Below are 11,890 nucleotides of genomic sequence, written 5' to 3'. Positions count from 1 at the left end.
TCATATCATCTGTATCAAATATCAAAGTATCAAATAGCGACACTTTGTGTCTTCCTTTCCAATTTGTACCCTTTTGATCTCCTTTAGTTGATTTCCTCTACTCTAGCTAGAACATTAAATACTATGTTGAATAGATAGATACAGAGAGTGGACAGCCTTGTGTTGTTCCTGATTGAAGTGGAATTGCTTTAAGTTCCTCTCCATTTAATTTAATGTTGACAACTGGCTTTCTATAATATTCCTTTATTATGTTTAGGTATGCCCCTTGCATCCCTGATCTCTCCAGGACTTTTATTATGAAGAGGTATTGAATTTTGTCAAAGACGTTTTCAGCATCTAATGAGGTGATTGTGTGTTTTCTTTCTTTCAGTTTGTTAATATGGTGGATTACATTGATGAATTTTCATGGGTTGAACCTAACCTGCATTTCTGGGATGAAGCATACTTGCTAATAGTAGATGATATTTTTGATGTGTTTTTGGATTTGGTTTGCAAGTTTTGAATATTTTTGTATGAATGTTCATAAGGGAAATTGGTCTGAATTCTAGTTTTTTTGTTCATTTTTATGTGGTTTGGATATCAGGGTGGCTGTGGCCTCATACAAAAAATTTGGCAATGTTTCTTCTGTTTCTATTTTCTGGAATGATTTGGGAAGTATTATAATTAGCTCTTCTTTGAAAGTCTGCTATGCTTTTTTATTGGGGAACTGAGACCACTGATATTGACAGATATCAACGACCAATGATTGTTGGTTGTCGTGAGCCCACAAGTATTATACAGTAAAGGTACAGCTGACAGATCTATTGGACCATCCACGGGAAGTATATACGTACACTCCACATGGAGAACTGTTTTGCAGAGGTGCGGGGGACATCCGCCCTTTGGATCAGTCACTGTGAATTCTGAAGAAATCTTGTGAAATCATGGCATTTCTCCTTTCCATAGTATTCCAGCAGTATATTCAGGGTATAAACCTGACTTTTCCGTCACACCATGAAGTCATCCTGTAAAAACATTCATCTGGTCAAGTCCTTGCTCTCATAGTCTCAAAACCTCAAAATCTACATAAAAATAGCTCCTCCACACAAACTTTCTTTATTGACAGTAGTCACTGATAAGAGAGGAACCTCCTACAGGAGGTAGCATGTCTGCTCTAAGTGCAGACTCAGGAAGGTGGACTCTCCTGGTCTCCTGCTCTGACTTAACAGGCTACTAAGATTCTGTCTTTACCCTCTACCTTGGTTTCTACTGGCATAGGATCATAATCCAGGAAATGAACCATTTATACAGGAGAAAGGTCTGGATCGTTAAAACTAGCTTCAGAGAGAAAAATTCTCATCTGGGTGCCCTGCTGGGGTCAAAAGCAGGGTCCCCAGAAGAGATTTCTTTTAACTCAACCAGCTGGATGCTAATGCAAAGCAAACCTACAGGTCGGTCTAGCTACCAAAGCTGTGTTCACAGCGGCAGGGGAACTTCACAGCCACGCCCCCTCTGAGACATAAGGTGCCTCCTTGCCAGATCATGTGACTGTGAAAATGCCTGCTTGATGCTATTGTTTCCACCTGTGGATTGTGAGCTTATCTGTATGCCAATATAAACTGAAAGCTTTGTGGAAAACACCCCCTTTTTTTCTTACCCTTACCTTTTTTTTTTTTTTTTTTTTTGTAACCCTTATTCCTTTTTTTACCCTGGTGCCTTTACCTTGATGCTTTGCCCTTATGCCTTATGCCCCTATGCTTCTTATGTTCGTCTTCCCCGTGGCAATAAAGAAACATGCAGGTAAAACGTGCCCAAGTCAGTCAGCTCCTCAGTTCCCGAGTCAGGCAGCCCCCTCAGACCCTGTTCCCAAGCCAGTCTTCTCTTGTCACAGAAGTCCTATGCTGGACGCTGAGAGCGTGCTGAGGCTGGTACTCAGTAGCTCTCAATAGTTAGTTCCTGTTATTTTGTTTGGGTTGGCCCTATGCTGGTTGTGATAGTGTTGTTGTTGGTGGTGGTGGTGGGGTGTATGTGTATTTGTGTGTGTGTTTCTCTTCTTTTGATTTTGCTGGCTTTAAATTATCCATTTCCTGTGTTTCATAGGTGTAGTTAATCTCCTTGGGTGGGAATTTTCCTTCTAGCACTTTCTATAGGATTGGATTTATGAATAGATATTTTTTAAATTACTAATTTCCTTCAAGTGCTTGTTTTACTTGGCTTTCTTTAAGGGATTAATTTATTTCCTCAGATTTCTTTGTTTGTTTTCTTTCTGGATTTTGTTAAGGGGTTTATTCACTTTTTTTAGGAGAACCTTTATCATCTTCATATAGTTGGTTTTAATGTCTTTTCTTGTGCTTCACCTATGTTGAAATTATTCAGGGCCTGCAGTGGTATGATAGCTGGGCCCTAGTTGGGACATATTTCCCTACCTGTTACTGATTGTATTTTTATGCTTGTGTCTAGGCATTTGGGTTTGGGGGTGATTATAGGTCTAAATGATGAGTTCTAGGTTTGTCTTTCTTGGGTGGGTGTTTTGTTCCGTGGTTTCTGTTTCCTTCCTGGATTTTCACAGAGTATGAAGTTTGTGTGTTACTGTTTACCTGGTCTGCTCATCTGGTGTGTTCATAGGGAATGCCTGCGGGTGTTGGCAGCTGGGTTACTGGGATGAACTGGGGGAGGGAAGGTTGGGGAAGTCTCTGTGATCCTTTGGGGATGGGGTCAGAGAGGGAAGGGAGACCCTTGGGGATGGGGTCAGAGAGGGAAGGGAGACTGCAGCAGGATCCCGCTGCAAAGCTGAGATGAGACCGGCGAACCAGATCTCAGGAGCAGTAAGAGAGGGGTGGGTCCGTCTTCAGCCTCCTTTTGCCCTGGGAGGAGCAGCCCTTGGGTTAGCCTCAGGTGCCTGCTGCCGTTAGGGTCTGGAACAAAACAAGAGGAGAGGATGGAGAGGAAGGTTTGAAGGGGAAGATCTGTAGGATCCACAGGACACAGGAGCGGGAGGACAGGGAAGGCTGATGGAGTTGAGGGAAGAGGTGGTGAGGAGGGGATGGTGTGTGGGGTCCACAGCAGATGTGGACAGGAGCAAGGAAGTCTGCATCTGCGCTAGGATGAGACCGGGGTTTGGGTTGGGGGAAGGAGAGGAGAGGCTCTTCAATAGTTTACCTGTTTTCTGTTCTGCTCATCTGGTGTGTTCAGAGATTGCCGGCTGGTGTTGGTGGCTGGGGTAATGGGATAGCTTGGGGGAAGGTTGGTTGTGGGAGAGGATATTGGTGCTCTGTTGGGGATGGGGCCAGAGACTGAAGGGAGGCTGCAGCAGGTCCTTTCCTACAAAGCTGAGTCGTCTTCCCTCTTCTGGCCACTAGGGGCGCCAGTGGTACACAAACATATACGCAGCAAAAAAAGCCTATTCACAACAAAACAAAATACTTAATATAATGTATATCTATCCTTGATAATTAAAAATTAACAAACGAACCCGCTAACTAAGTTAACCATCCACAGCCGGAGATGCCACTGCTCGGTCGTCAATTAAGACACGTCTCACTTCGTTTCAAGGCGTCAAGGAGAGGACACCCAATTACGTGTAATATAGAAAGTATATTCTGGGTGGGAGGTGTCAGATTTGCTAACTCTTCGAATTTTCTCTACATCAATAACTAGGAAACTGGGAGGGCGACACCCATCCTGTCTTCTGCGTAATTATTCCAGTGTCGCCAGGAAAATCTCCCATCCTGCAAACTTCACTTTGCTAGATTAACAAATGCCTAAAACAAGTTATTCCGTGATGACAACGTGCCGCGCTGACACAAGCCCTCAAAAATGCGAAATGCCCACTCATAAAATTCACTCTTTTCTTTCTATGACATATAACACTTATAAGCTCTTTAGATATTAGTTTAATGTGTGAACTTAACTTTTACTGTATGTATCACTTGGCATGCATGAGCTTGTGCATGCTTGTGTGAGTGCGTGTGCATGCGTGTGTGTGTGGTCTCAGCCTCCCATGGAGCTGTGAGTATAATCATGCACACCATGCCTAGTTTTCTGTTAGATAATTTTTAAAAAGGAGAACTGAGAAGAATACTTTTGTTTGATGACTATATATATATATATATATATATATATATATATATATATATACTCTAAGGCAGGGATATCTTTAGAAAGCTACAAGGTACATTTAGCGACTATTGGGGCTGGATTCATACATAAAGAAGCTTATCAGCAAGATACTCAGATCAGCAATCTTCATCTAACATGGTTCCCACTCCTGTGTATGTTGAAGTCTCCATTTATACCTGTGGCTGGAGTTTTATAGAGTCTTAGAGTCAGACTGTACAGATATTCTTGAGACAAAATTGGGAGTCTTTACTACTTTGATCTGTCTGAAAACACCAGCTACTTAGACCATGTGGTACATTTAGGGCGTTTCTGGGACGCTAATGTCATGATGCTTTTACACGCTAGCGAAGTCTGTGAGGCAGTCTGAGACACATGGCCAGGCAGTCTCTTCAACCTGTGAACAAGAGCAAACAGAAGAGTTGGCACATGCGTGGTCTGCAAGGAGAGAAGGTGATCGATTTTTGCCTTGGCCATAACACAATCTAAGAAAGGGAAGCCAATTTCCTGTGGCTCATTTCGGTGAGAGATTATTTCCCAAATCTATCACTAACTCAGCGTAAGTGTGTAATTGGTGAAAGAATATATTAATTTGCCATCATTATAGTCTTGTTTAAGTTGGTCAGCTGCTTGTAAAAGGAGACTGTTTTGGAAGCTGTGCAAAAGGGACGCCTGAGACACGATTCGAAGAGGAGGAGCCTTTTCTAATTCCCATCACCTGACACTCAACCTGAGCCTGGATGATCTGCCCCAAGAGGAGCTGACACATAGCTCGTCACCCTCTTCTCTCGCTCACATTGACTTTAAAGGCTATAGCGTGGATATGAAAGAGAAAAACAAATTAGACATGTCTAAAGTAATTGGTACCGAGAAGAAGCAACTAAACTCCCGTAATGATACCTTACACCCTCATAAACCGAAAATTATAGTGTAGGTATTTTTCATTTGCTATCTTAAATTAGTCAAAACATTAATGTTTTCTGCCATGACTCCGTAGGATTGCGTTATTTTTTTTTTTTTAACTCCAAAGGACAAATGTATCTTACTGCTGAGGATATAATATAAAGTAGTTATACAAAAAGCTCATCTTGCGACCACAAGAAATGAGATCCTGAGCCTGTCACAACTCGGCAATTAGTCATTGTGTCTATCAGAAGGAAAGCATGCTGACGAAGAGGGGGAAGAGCTGGTGGATCTGAGGGTCAGGTGAACCTCAGAAAATAATCCCCAAGGAAGTTGAGGCCAAATGTAGATTAACTTCCTGAGCCAGATGCAAGCTAAAGGCACTCTTGTCTTCAGGCTGCTAAGCCAAGAAACAGCTTTTTGACTCAACCATGCCAAAAGACTTCACCTCTCTTTGGCCTCTCTGTAGGTGTCCTCTCCATATGAGATGCTGTCCAGGCGGCAGATTCTCCAACATCTGTCCGTTCTTACTTTAAAGTCAGAATCAGATTAAACAATTCCAAAGCAATCAGTGTAAGTGCAGGAGCCCTAAGAGATTTGTCTCTTTCTTGGAGATGGAATTGTCTCAGATTATGACTATAGGACCCGATAGGTAGATGAGTACTTTGTAAATAAATAAGGGTCCTAAGCTACCTTTTTGAATGCCTTAGATTTCCCCAGAAGCATAATATCGAAATCAGTTGAAGTCAAAATTGGAAATGTTGAACAATTACCCATTTTCCTCTTAAGAAAAATAATGCTGACCCATAGAGTAGAGTGACATATTAAAGTTCTCTCCAATTTATTATTGTGACACTGAGCTTAATTAGTATTCTATGGAGAAAATAGAGAACTGAGCATAAATGATACACAAAAAAGCCTCAGTAAATTTAAATTAATCTTTTTGTTTTATTTCTAAGAGTTATATGTGTTCACTATAGGGAGACAGAGGCAGGGGCAGAGGTAGGCAGATCTTTATGTTCACGGCCAGCCTGGTCCGTAGAGTGAGTTCTAGGACAGGCATGGCTACACAGAACCCCCCACCTCTGCAATATGTGCTTATTATATAGAAAAATACTGAGTAAAATAAATATTATTGTACCACTGAGTCCCGATCAATATCAAATTTCAATGAATTTGATATCAGAAGTCAACTGTTTACTTCATTTACACATAAAGAAGCTGTATCTAAGCAGAGTCTCCCAAAGACACAAAAGCTGTGTTTTAATCCAGATGGAACTGTTTCCTGATTTCTAATCTGAAGTGTGGCCACACCATGCTCACTGCCCCTGCTGAAGCCCACTCTTGGGTTCCTTCTATCTTCAGCTTCCGAAGTTCTCCTGAAGTGAGTTCAAATCCAGGCATCCTCACACCAGCTCAACACAGAACCATCCCTACCACCAGAGGGACACACACACAGTGTGTTTGCAACTGTGTGTGCATGGGTGTGGTTCATGTGTGCTTGTGTGTGTGCCTTTATGTGTATGAGTGCATGCGGGCATGTGTGTGTGTGCATGCGTGTTGTATGTGTGTGTGTGCACGCGTGCGCGTGTGCAACAGAACTCTGGGACTAACTTGGTGTGTAATAGCCACAATAAAAGAGCTTTTTGGATAGTTATTAGAAGTGAGAAAACACAAAAACATTAAAATGTAAATTTCTCAGTTAAGCATTTTCTAAATACAAAAAAATTATCCTCAAATTTGCATTTCTATTGTACCATAAAGAAGTCCACCTTCTAAATTTAAGTCTATAGCTAATATGTTTTTTATCAACAGTTTAAAAAGAACTGTTATGATGTTGTGAAATCTATACTTACCATGTCCTTTTTACAAATTCTATTTAATTCCCTCCTCAATGCCAAGAAATTCCGAAATTTCAACTATTTTAAAGATATTTTTAATCAAGCTTCAACCCCTGCATCTTCTAATACTTGTTATAAAACACAGAGGACCCAAACAGTATGAAATAAAATGGAATGTTCTCGAACACCTTAGCTTCCCTGTATCTAACGCCACAAACCTCACCACGCTGTCATGGTGAAGGCACGCACCTTTAACCCCAGCTCTGGGAGGCAGAGGTGAATCTCTGAGCTTGGGGTCGGCCTGGTCTCTAGAGCCAGTTCCAGAACAGCCGAGGCCAGCGATACACAGAGAAATCCCATCTCAAACAAAACCAAAAGCCAGCAAAAAACCCAAACCTCAGAATTTGGTAGGCTGTGTTTTTATGTTCTCATAGACGCTAAGGAGTGAGTGAGCTGTCACCTACGTGTGGTCACTCTCCTGTGGCTCCTAGTACTAAGAGGTCCCTGCCCCACAAGGAGGTAACAAAGGGTCTTAAAGGGAATATAGCTTTGCCAGGTGAAGGAGGGTATAAAATCATAATGAAAGAAAAAACTCAGCTGCTGGGATAAGACAAAGCGATCCCTTTAAGACCGTTTGCTGCCTGATTTTCTGGTACTTTTCGTCTTCGCTTGATTGACTCATTCACACGTATTTACCTGACCTGCTTCACGCCACACTTGTGAGTTGGTGAGAGGCACAGTGAGGGAGGAGAGAACGCTGGCCTGGTGTCAACTGCTTTCGGCCCTTTAGCTGACCTTGAGGGAGCTGGGCAGCTCCTCTTTGCTCCTGGGCTAAGCACCGCATTACCTCACCGGGTGTTGTGGAGAGGAACCGAGATAGGAATATCAGATAAGAACCTTGTCTCCTACCTGCCACTTGTGTCCTGCTCTAAGGGAAGGTGGCTTTGGTCATATGTGCTGACCCGGGGCAGATAACACTAATAGACGTCTCTGAGGGGCATTCATTCTCGGGAGAGGCGTCTTTGGAAATGTCGCGATAATTTCGTCGGTGATTTCAAATCGTGTGGGACGAGAGGGCTTTGTCCAGATCCTGTGTAAAAGACTTGTTTTCTCCTTAAAGGTCTTTAACCACACTAACGTCTCCGTAAGCACGACTCAAGGACCTGAGATCAGAGAATTGCCCAGGGATTATCTTGAGCCCGGTGCACTCCTGATGACGTGTGACGATAATTAGTCATTTTCTGAGACTTGATAAAACGAAAATCAACAGTATGAAAGTAGTATTTTCGGGAATAAAACAAAATAAGGAGCAGGTGCAGTGCCCATTCCAGGGAAGGCCTTGGGGACACACGTCGGGTGGTCACTCCTGCGCGGGGCCTGGGAACTGGGTCCTAAATGGGACATTTTCACCTTTAGCCCAGAATGCAAACTTTTCGACTAGAAATTCACAACCAGCTTAGAAGGAATTAGCACCAAGGTGTTTCTTAGAAACAGGCATGCCGTCCGCAGCATCTGAGGCAGGTGACTTGGTAGGTGTGCACACTGAGAACTCGGGATGGATGAAGTGTCCCCCGTCCCCCGTCCCCCGCCCCCCAAGAGATCTGAGATTTTCACGCTCTCTTCTGTGAGGGCTGCAAGCGACTGAGAAACGGAAAAGGGCAGCAAACCAAATGAAGCTGGGCGTGTAGCAGAGACCTGAGTTTCTTTTTAGAGAGCCTTAGGAAGGCAAGGCTGAGAGCTGTGTCCAGGACTGTGGTCAGTAAGCATCCTCCCTTGGCTTCAGCTGAAAACAAACAACGGAATGAACTTTGTCCCGTAACAGTTTGGTTAAAGAGCAGAAGGAAGGACTCTGGAAAAAGGCTGAGAGACCAAAATGTTTATTCAGTGAAATTCATATTTGTTTTCTGGCTATATATGGAGACAATTAAACAATTAGCATAGTTATCCATTTTAGTTTCCACTGTGATAGGCAAGATTTGATTTCTAGTCTCTTCTTCCTGAATATTTGGCCTGCATTAATCCCAATCCACACTAATATGGGAATATGGCAGCTTTTCCTTTTAGGAAACATAAGGTGAAATTCACATAATATAAAATTCACCGTGTATATCATTTTAAAATGCACAACTTTGCCACTGTTGATAACTTGGCCAACTTTTCTTGGTGTCACACCACTGTCAAGACTTTTATCATCTCAAAAAGACACCCACAGCCCCGAGGTCAACTATGTATTTTTTATATTTATAGATTTGCCATGTATATATATAATTTGGAATAGTCTGCAGGAGAGGTCAGAAGGCATTCATGGAAATCTTGTCAAGATCATATCTCTTCGGGACACTCAACCACAATGGAGACGTGTGAGCACACACTCATTATCAGTTAATGGCCTATGACATGAAGGAGAAGCCTGAACCTGAACTTACCAAGAGTCCACTCTGTTTTAAAATGACAGAAATACCAATAATGACGCAGGCACTTGGGCAGGAACTCGGCTTTATAGGGAAAGCTCTGCATCCAGCGGGAGCTGTGGCCTCAGATCTGAGGCTTTCCTCTAATAGCTGGTGATAACCCCACGGTGTTTTCTCCTTCTCATTTGTCTTCAGGGCAGTGGAGTGTGGTGACCATTCCCTGTGCTGTCTTCCTTCTGGATGGCATCAGAAACAGCAGAGGCGACCGAGGGCCCTGGAGGTAAGTTCAAACTCAACTTGGAAATAAAAGAATAAAAACCCCTTTTACTTCCCAACCATACATATTTGTTAACAACTTCCAATAAGAGTACATTTTATTCTGGATGGAATACTTAAAAGGTTGCCTTTGGAACGGACAAGCTATGACTAGCTCAGTGGCAACACATGCCTGTCATTCCATCACCAGAGAGGCTGAGGCAGGGGCATTGTGAGTTCAAAGCTGGTATGAGTAACTCAGATTCTCTCTCATAAACAAAATGTTGAAAATGAGTTGAGAAATGCCTCTTGGGTACCTGGTTGGTTTTTTTTTTTTTTTTTTTTTTTGCTTTTGAAAACTGGTTTAAAACATGCATGGCTCCTTGAGTTATGATTAAGTTGATAAGAAAGTTATATATTCTGTTCTGAGAGAAAAAAAATTCGTTTTGCATGAAGTTTTACTTCGGAGCAGTCAAATGTTTCTTTGGAAGGAGGAAGAGTCTGTGAGGTCTCGGGACTGTAGCTTTGTTATCGGGAAAGTCAAGGCCAGGAAACTCAGTCACTTTGCGCCTCACAAATGTTTTGGGAGTTTTTAAATTACAGTTTCTGTTTAACTCCTTCCATGTTGTGAGCTCCAACAGCACACTCTGAGTCCTCATTCTCACCGACTTGGCCAGGATTTAGGAACTCTGGCCAACATTCAGATATCACGCTGTCTACGGATGCTGCTTATTTTCTTTCCTTCCTGCTTCGTGGTCGGCTCCCGTCTGGTCTGCTCCACTCTCCTGGTTTTGGTTTCTGGGGACTCCTTGGTCACAAAGGGAACAGAAGTTCCATGTCACACTTCGAGGCACACAGCAATTCAGCTGTTTCTCCGAGTCTGCAGTAAATAATCTTCACGAACTGAAAGTTAAGACACCCAGAGATTGGGGGACAGCTCAACACCCATCCTTAAGACACACAGCAATTAATGTAAAGAACACAGAGGTTCTTGTTATCGGCACACAGTGACATATGAGCAAGGAATCAGGAGAGTTTGTGTTTTGCTTGAGGGTCAATAAAATTAAAAAAAAAATAGGAAATTCTCAGTTTGTTAGATGCCCCCTTCCTGAGTAACCCATGTAAACATACCTTAGGTTTCCTTCAAAAGACATTTGGGATACGCCACCCCATTGTACAGGTTCAGCAGACATAACCACACCTCGGAGTGGGGAGAGAGAACTGAAAAGTTTTGTGTGAAAGGAGAAGAGAGCGTTTTTTTGCAAAGGCCGAGGAGCTGTTGAGAGCAGTAAACGGTGAGTCCCCTATCTCTGCTCTGCAGCCCTCATCCCAACGAATCCAGAAGCACCCCGCCCGCAAAGACCTTTGGGGCTTCTGATAGAGAGTCCAGATACAAGGCCCGTGCTCCTGAGTGGCTCTCCTCATTAGCAGGTGTCATTAGGCCCGCGCTCCAAGGCTGCAAGCTGGCTGGGGTTTCAATGTTGAGGATTACTCTGGAAGAGTTGACAAGATTGACAAACGGTAAGGTAAGTAGCAGCCTGGCGTGACCTGGGGATGAAGCTGAGGTCGCTAGAGGCTTACACCCGTTGCATTTTTTTCTGTAGTTACATTTACCCATTCCTTCTGGAGGCTACCGGGTGGCTTTAATCAGACTGGGTCAGACCCAGGGTCCCAACCGGGACAACCGGTATTCCTGGTAACCTCCTGTCTGATGCTGGGACCTGTAGAGGAGCAAAGGAGGCAGGTGTGGCGGGCTGAGAGCCCAGAGGGAGAGGACACTGAAGGGAGCTGTCTCCTGGCTACGCCTGCAGGACACAAGTCTGGGCTGGGAGGCCTGTGGTCCATGACTGGGCTGTGGAGGGTTGCTCTCTGATCTCTGAGTCCCCTTCCTGCGCTTTGATTTCACTGCTTTGAGAGAAGTCCTTCTCTACAGTCCGGGGAAGGAAGACATTCTGGGTCCTGGGAGGCCGGACGTGGAGGCCAGGAAGGCTGCCTCTGTGACGGGACTTGTATTTACTTAGCTACCGGCCTTCCAAAATGTAGCTGGGGTGGGAGGCTCCTTTTTTCCTCTCCAGCTCCCGCTGAGCTTTGCCTGGGGACTGGCTGGCAATCGGGAGGTCAGAGCGAAGCGCAACGCCCTGGCACCTGCCAATCGGCCCTTTCTACGAAACGTCTCCACGGTTGTCCCCTCGGGGTCCACGCACGGTCTCCCTGCCACGATGCGGGACACCCGATCCCTTCTCGGGGTTTCCTCTGCGGTGGCCCTGCCAAGGCGCGGGTTGTTCGCGCCCTCCGGGTGACTCCTGGGAGAGCAGCGAGGACCGGGCGGCCCGGAGCGCCGCTCGCCCAGACCCGGTGTCCTGCTGGGAGGGGCGTCCCCCGCGC

At 44.3% G+C, this 11,890-nt stretch overlaps 1 long non-coding RNA gene across 9 annotated transcripts; it reads right to left on the bottom strand.

Moving 5' to 3' along the window:
- Nucleotides 1–8,700: 8,700 nt before the first annotated feature.
- Nucleotides 8,701–11,872, bottom strand: LOC119803833. Of its 9 annotated transcripts, XR_005283749.1 has the most exons (4): nt 11,523–11,872; nt 11,120–11,226; nt 10,637–10,998; nt 8,701–10,408 (listed from the first exon to the last, which is right to left on the bottom strand). It is a non-coding gene; the product is annotated as an uncharacterized LOC119803833 (long non-coding RNA). The 9 variants fall into 9 exon arrangements; XR_005283745.1 differs by having other exon boundaries at nt 8,701–9,546; nt 10,171–10,408; nt 10,637–11,872; XR_005283743.1 differs by having other exon boundaries at nt 8,701–9,524; nt 10,171–10,408; nt 10,637–11,872.
- Between the last annotated feature and the right edge of the window lie 18 nt (nt 11,873–11,890).

This window comes from Arvicola amphibius, chromosome 18 (genome assembly GCF_903992535.2).
Source record: "Arvicola amphibius chromosome 18, mArvAmp1.2, whole genome shotgun sequence".
NCBI classification, from domain to species: Eukaryota; Metazoa; Chordata; class Mammalia; order Rodentia; family Cricetidae; genus Arvicola; species Arvicola amphibius.
The sequence above is the reverse complement of the archived record's forward strand: the minus strand, read 5'-3'. Positions and strand labels throughout refer to the sequence as shown.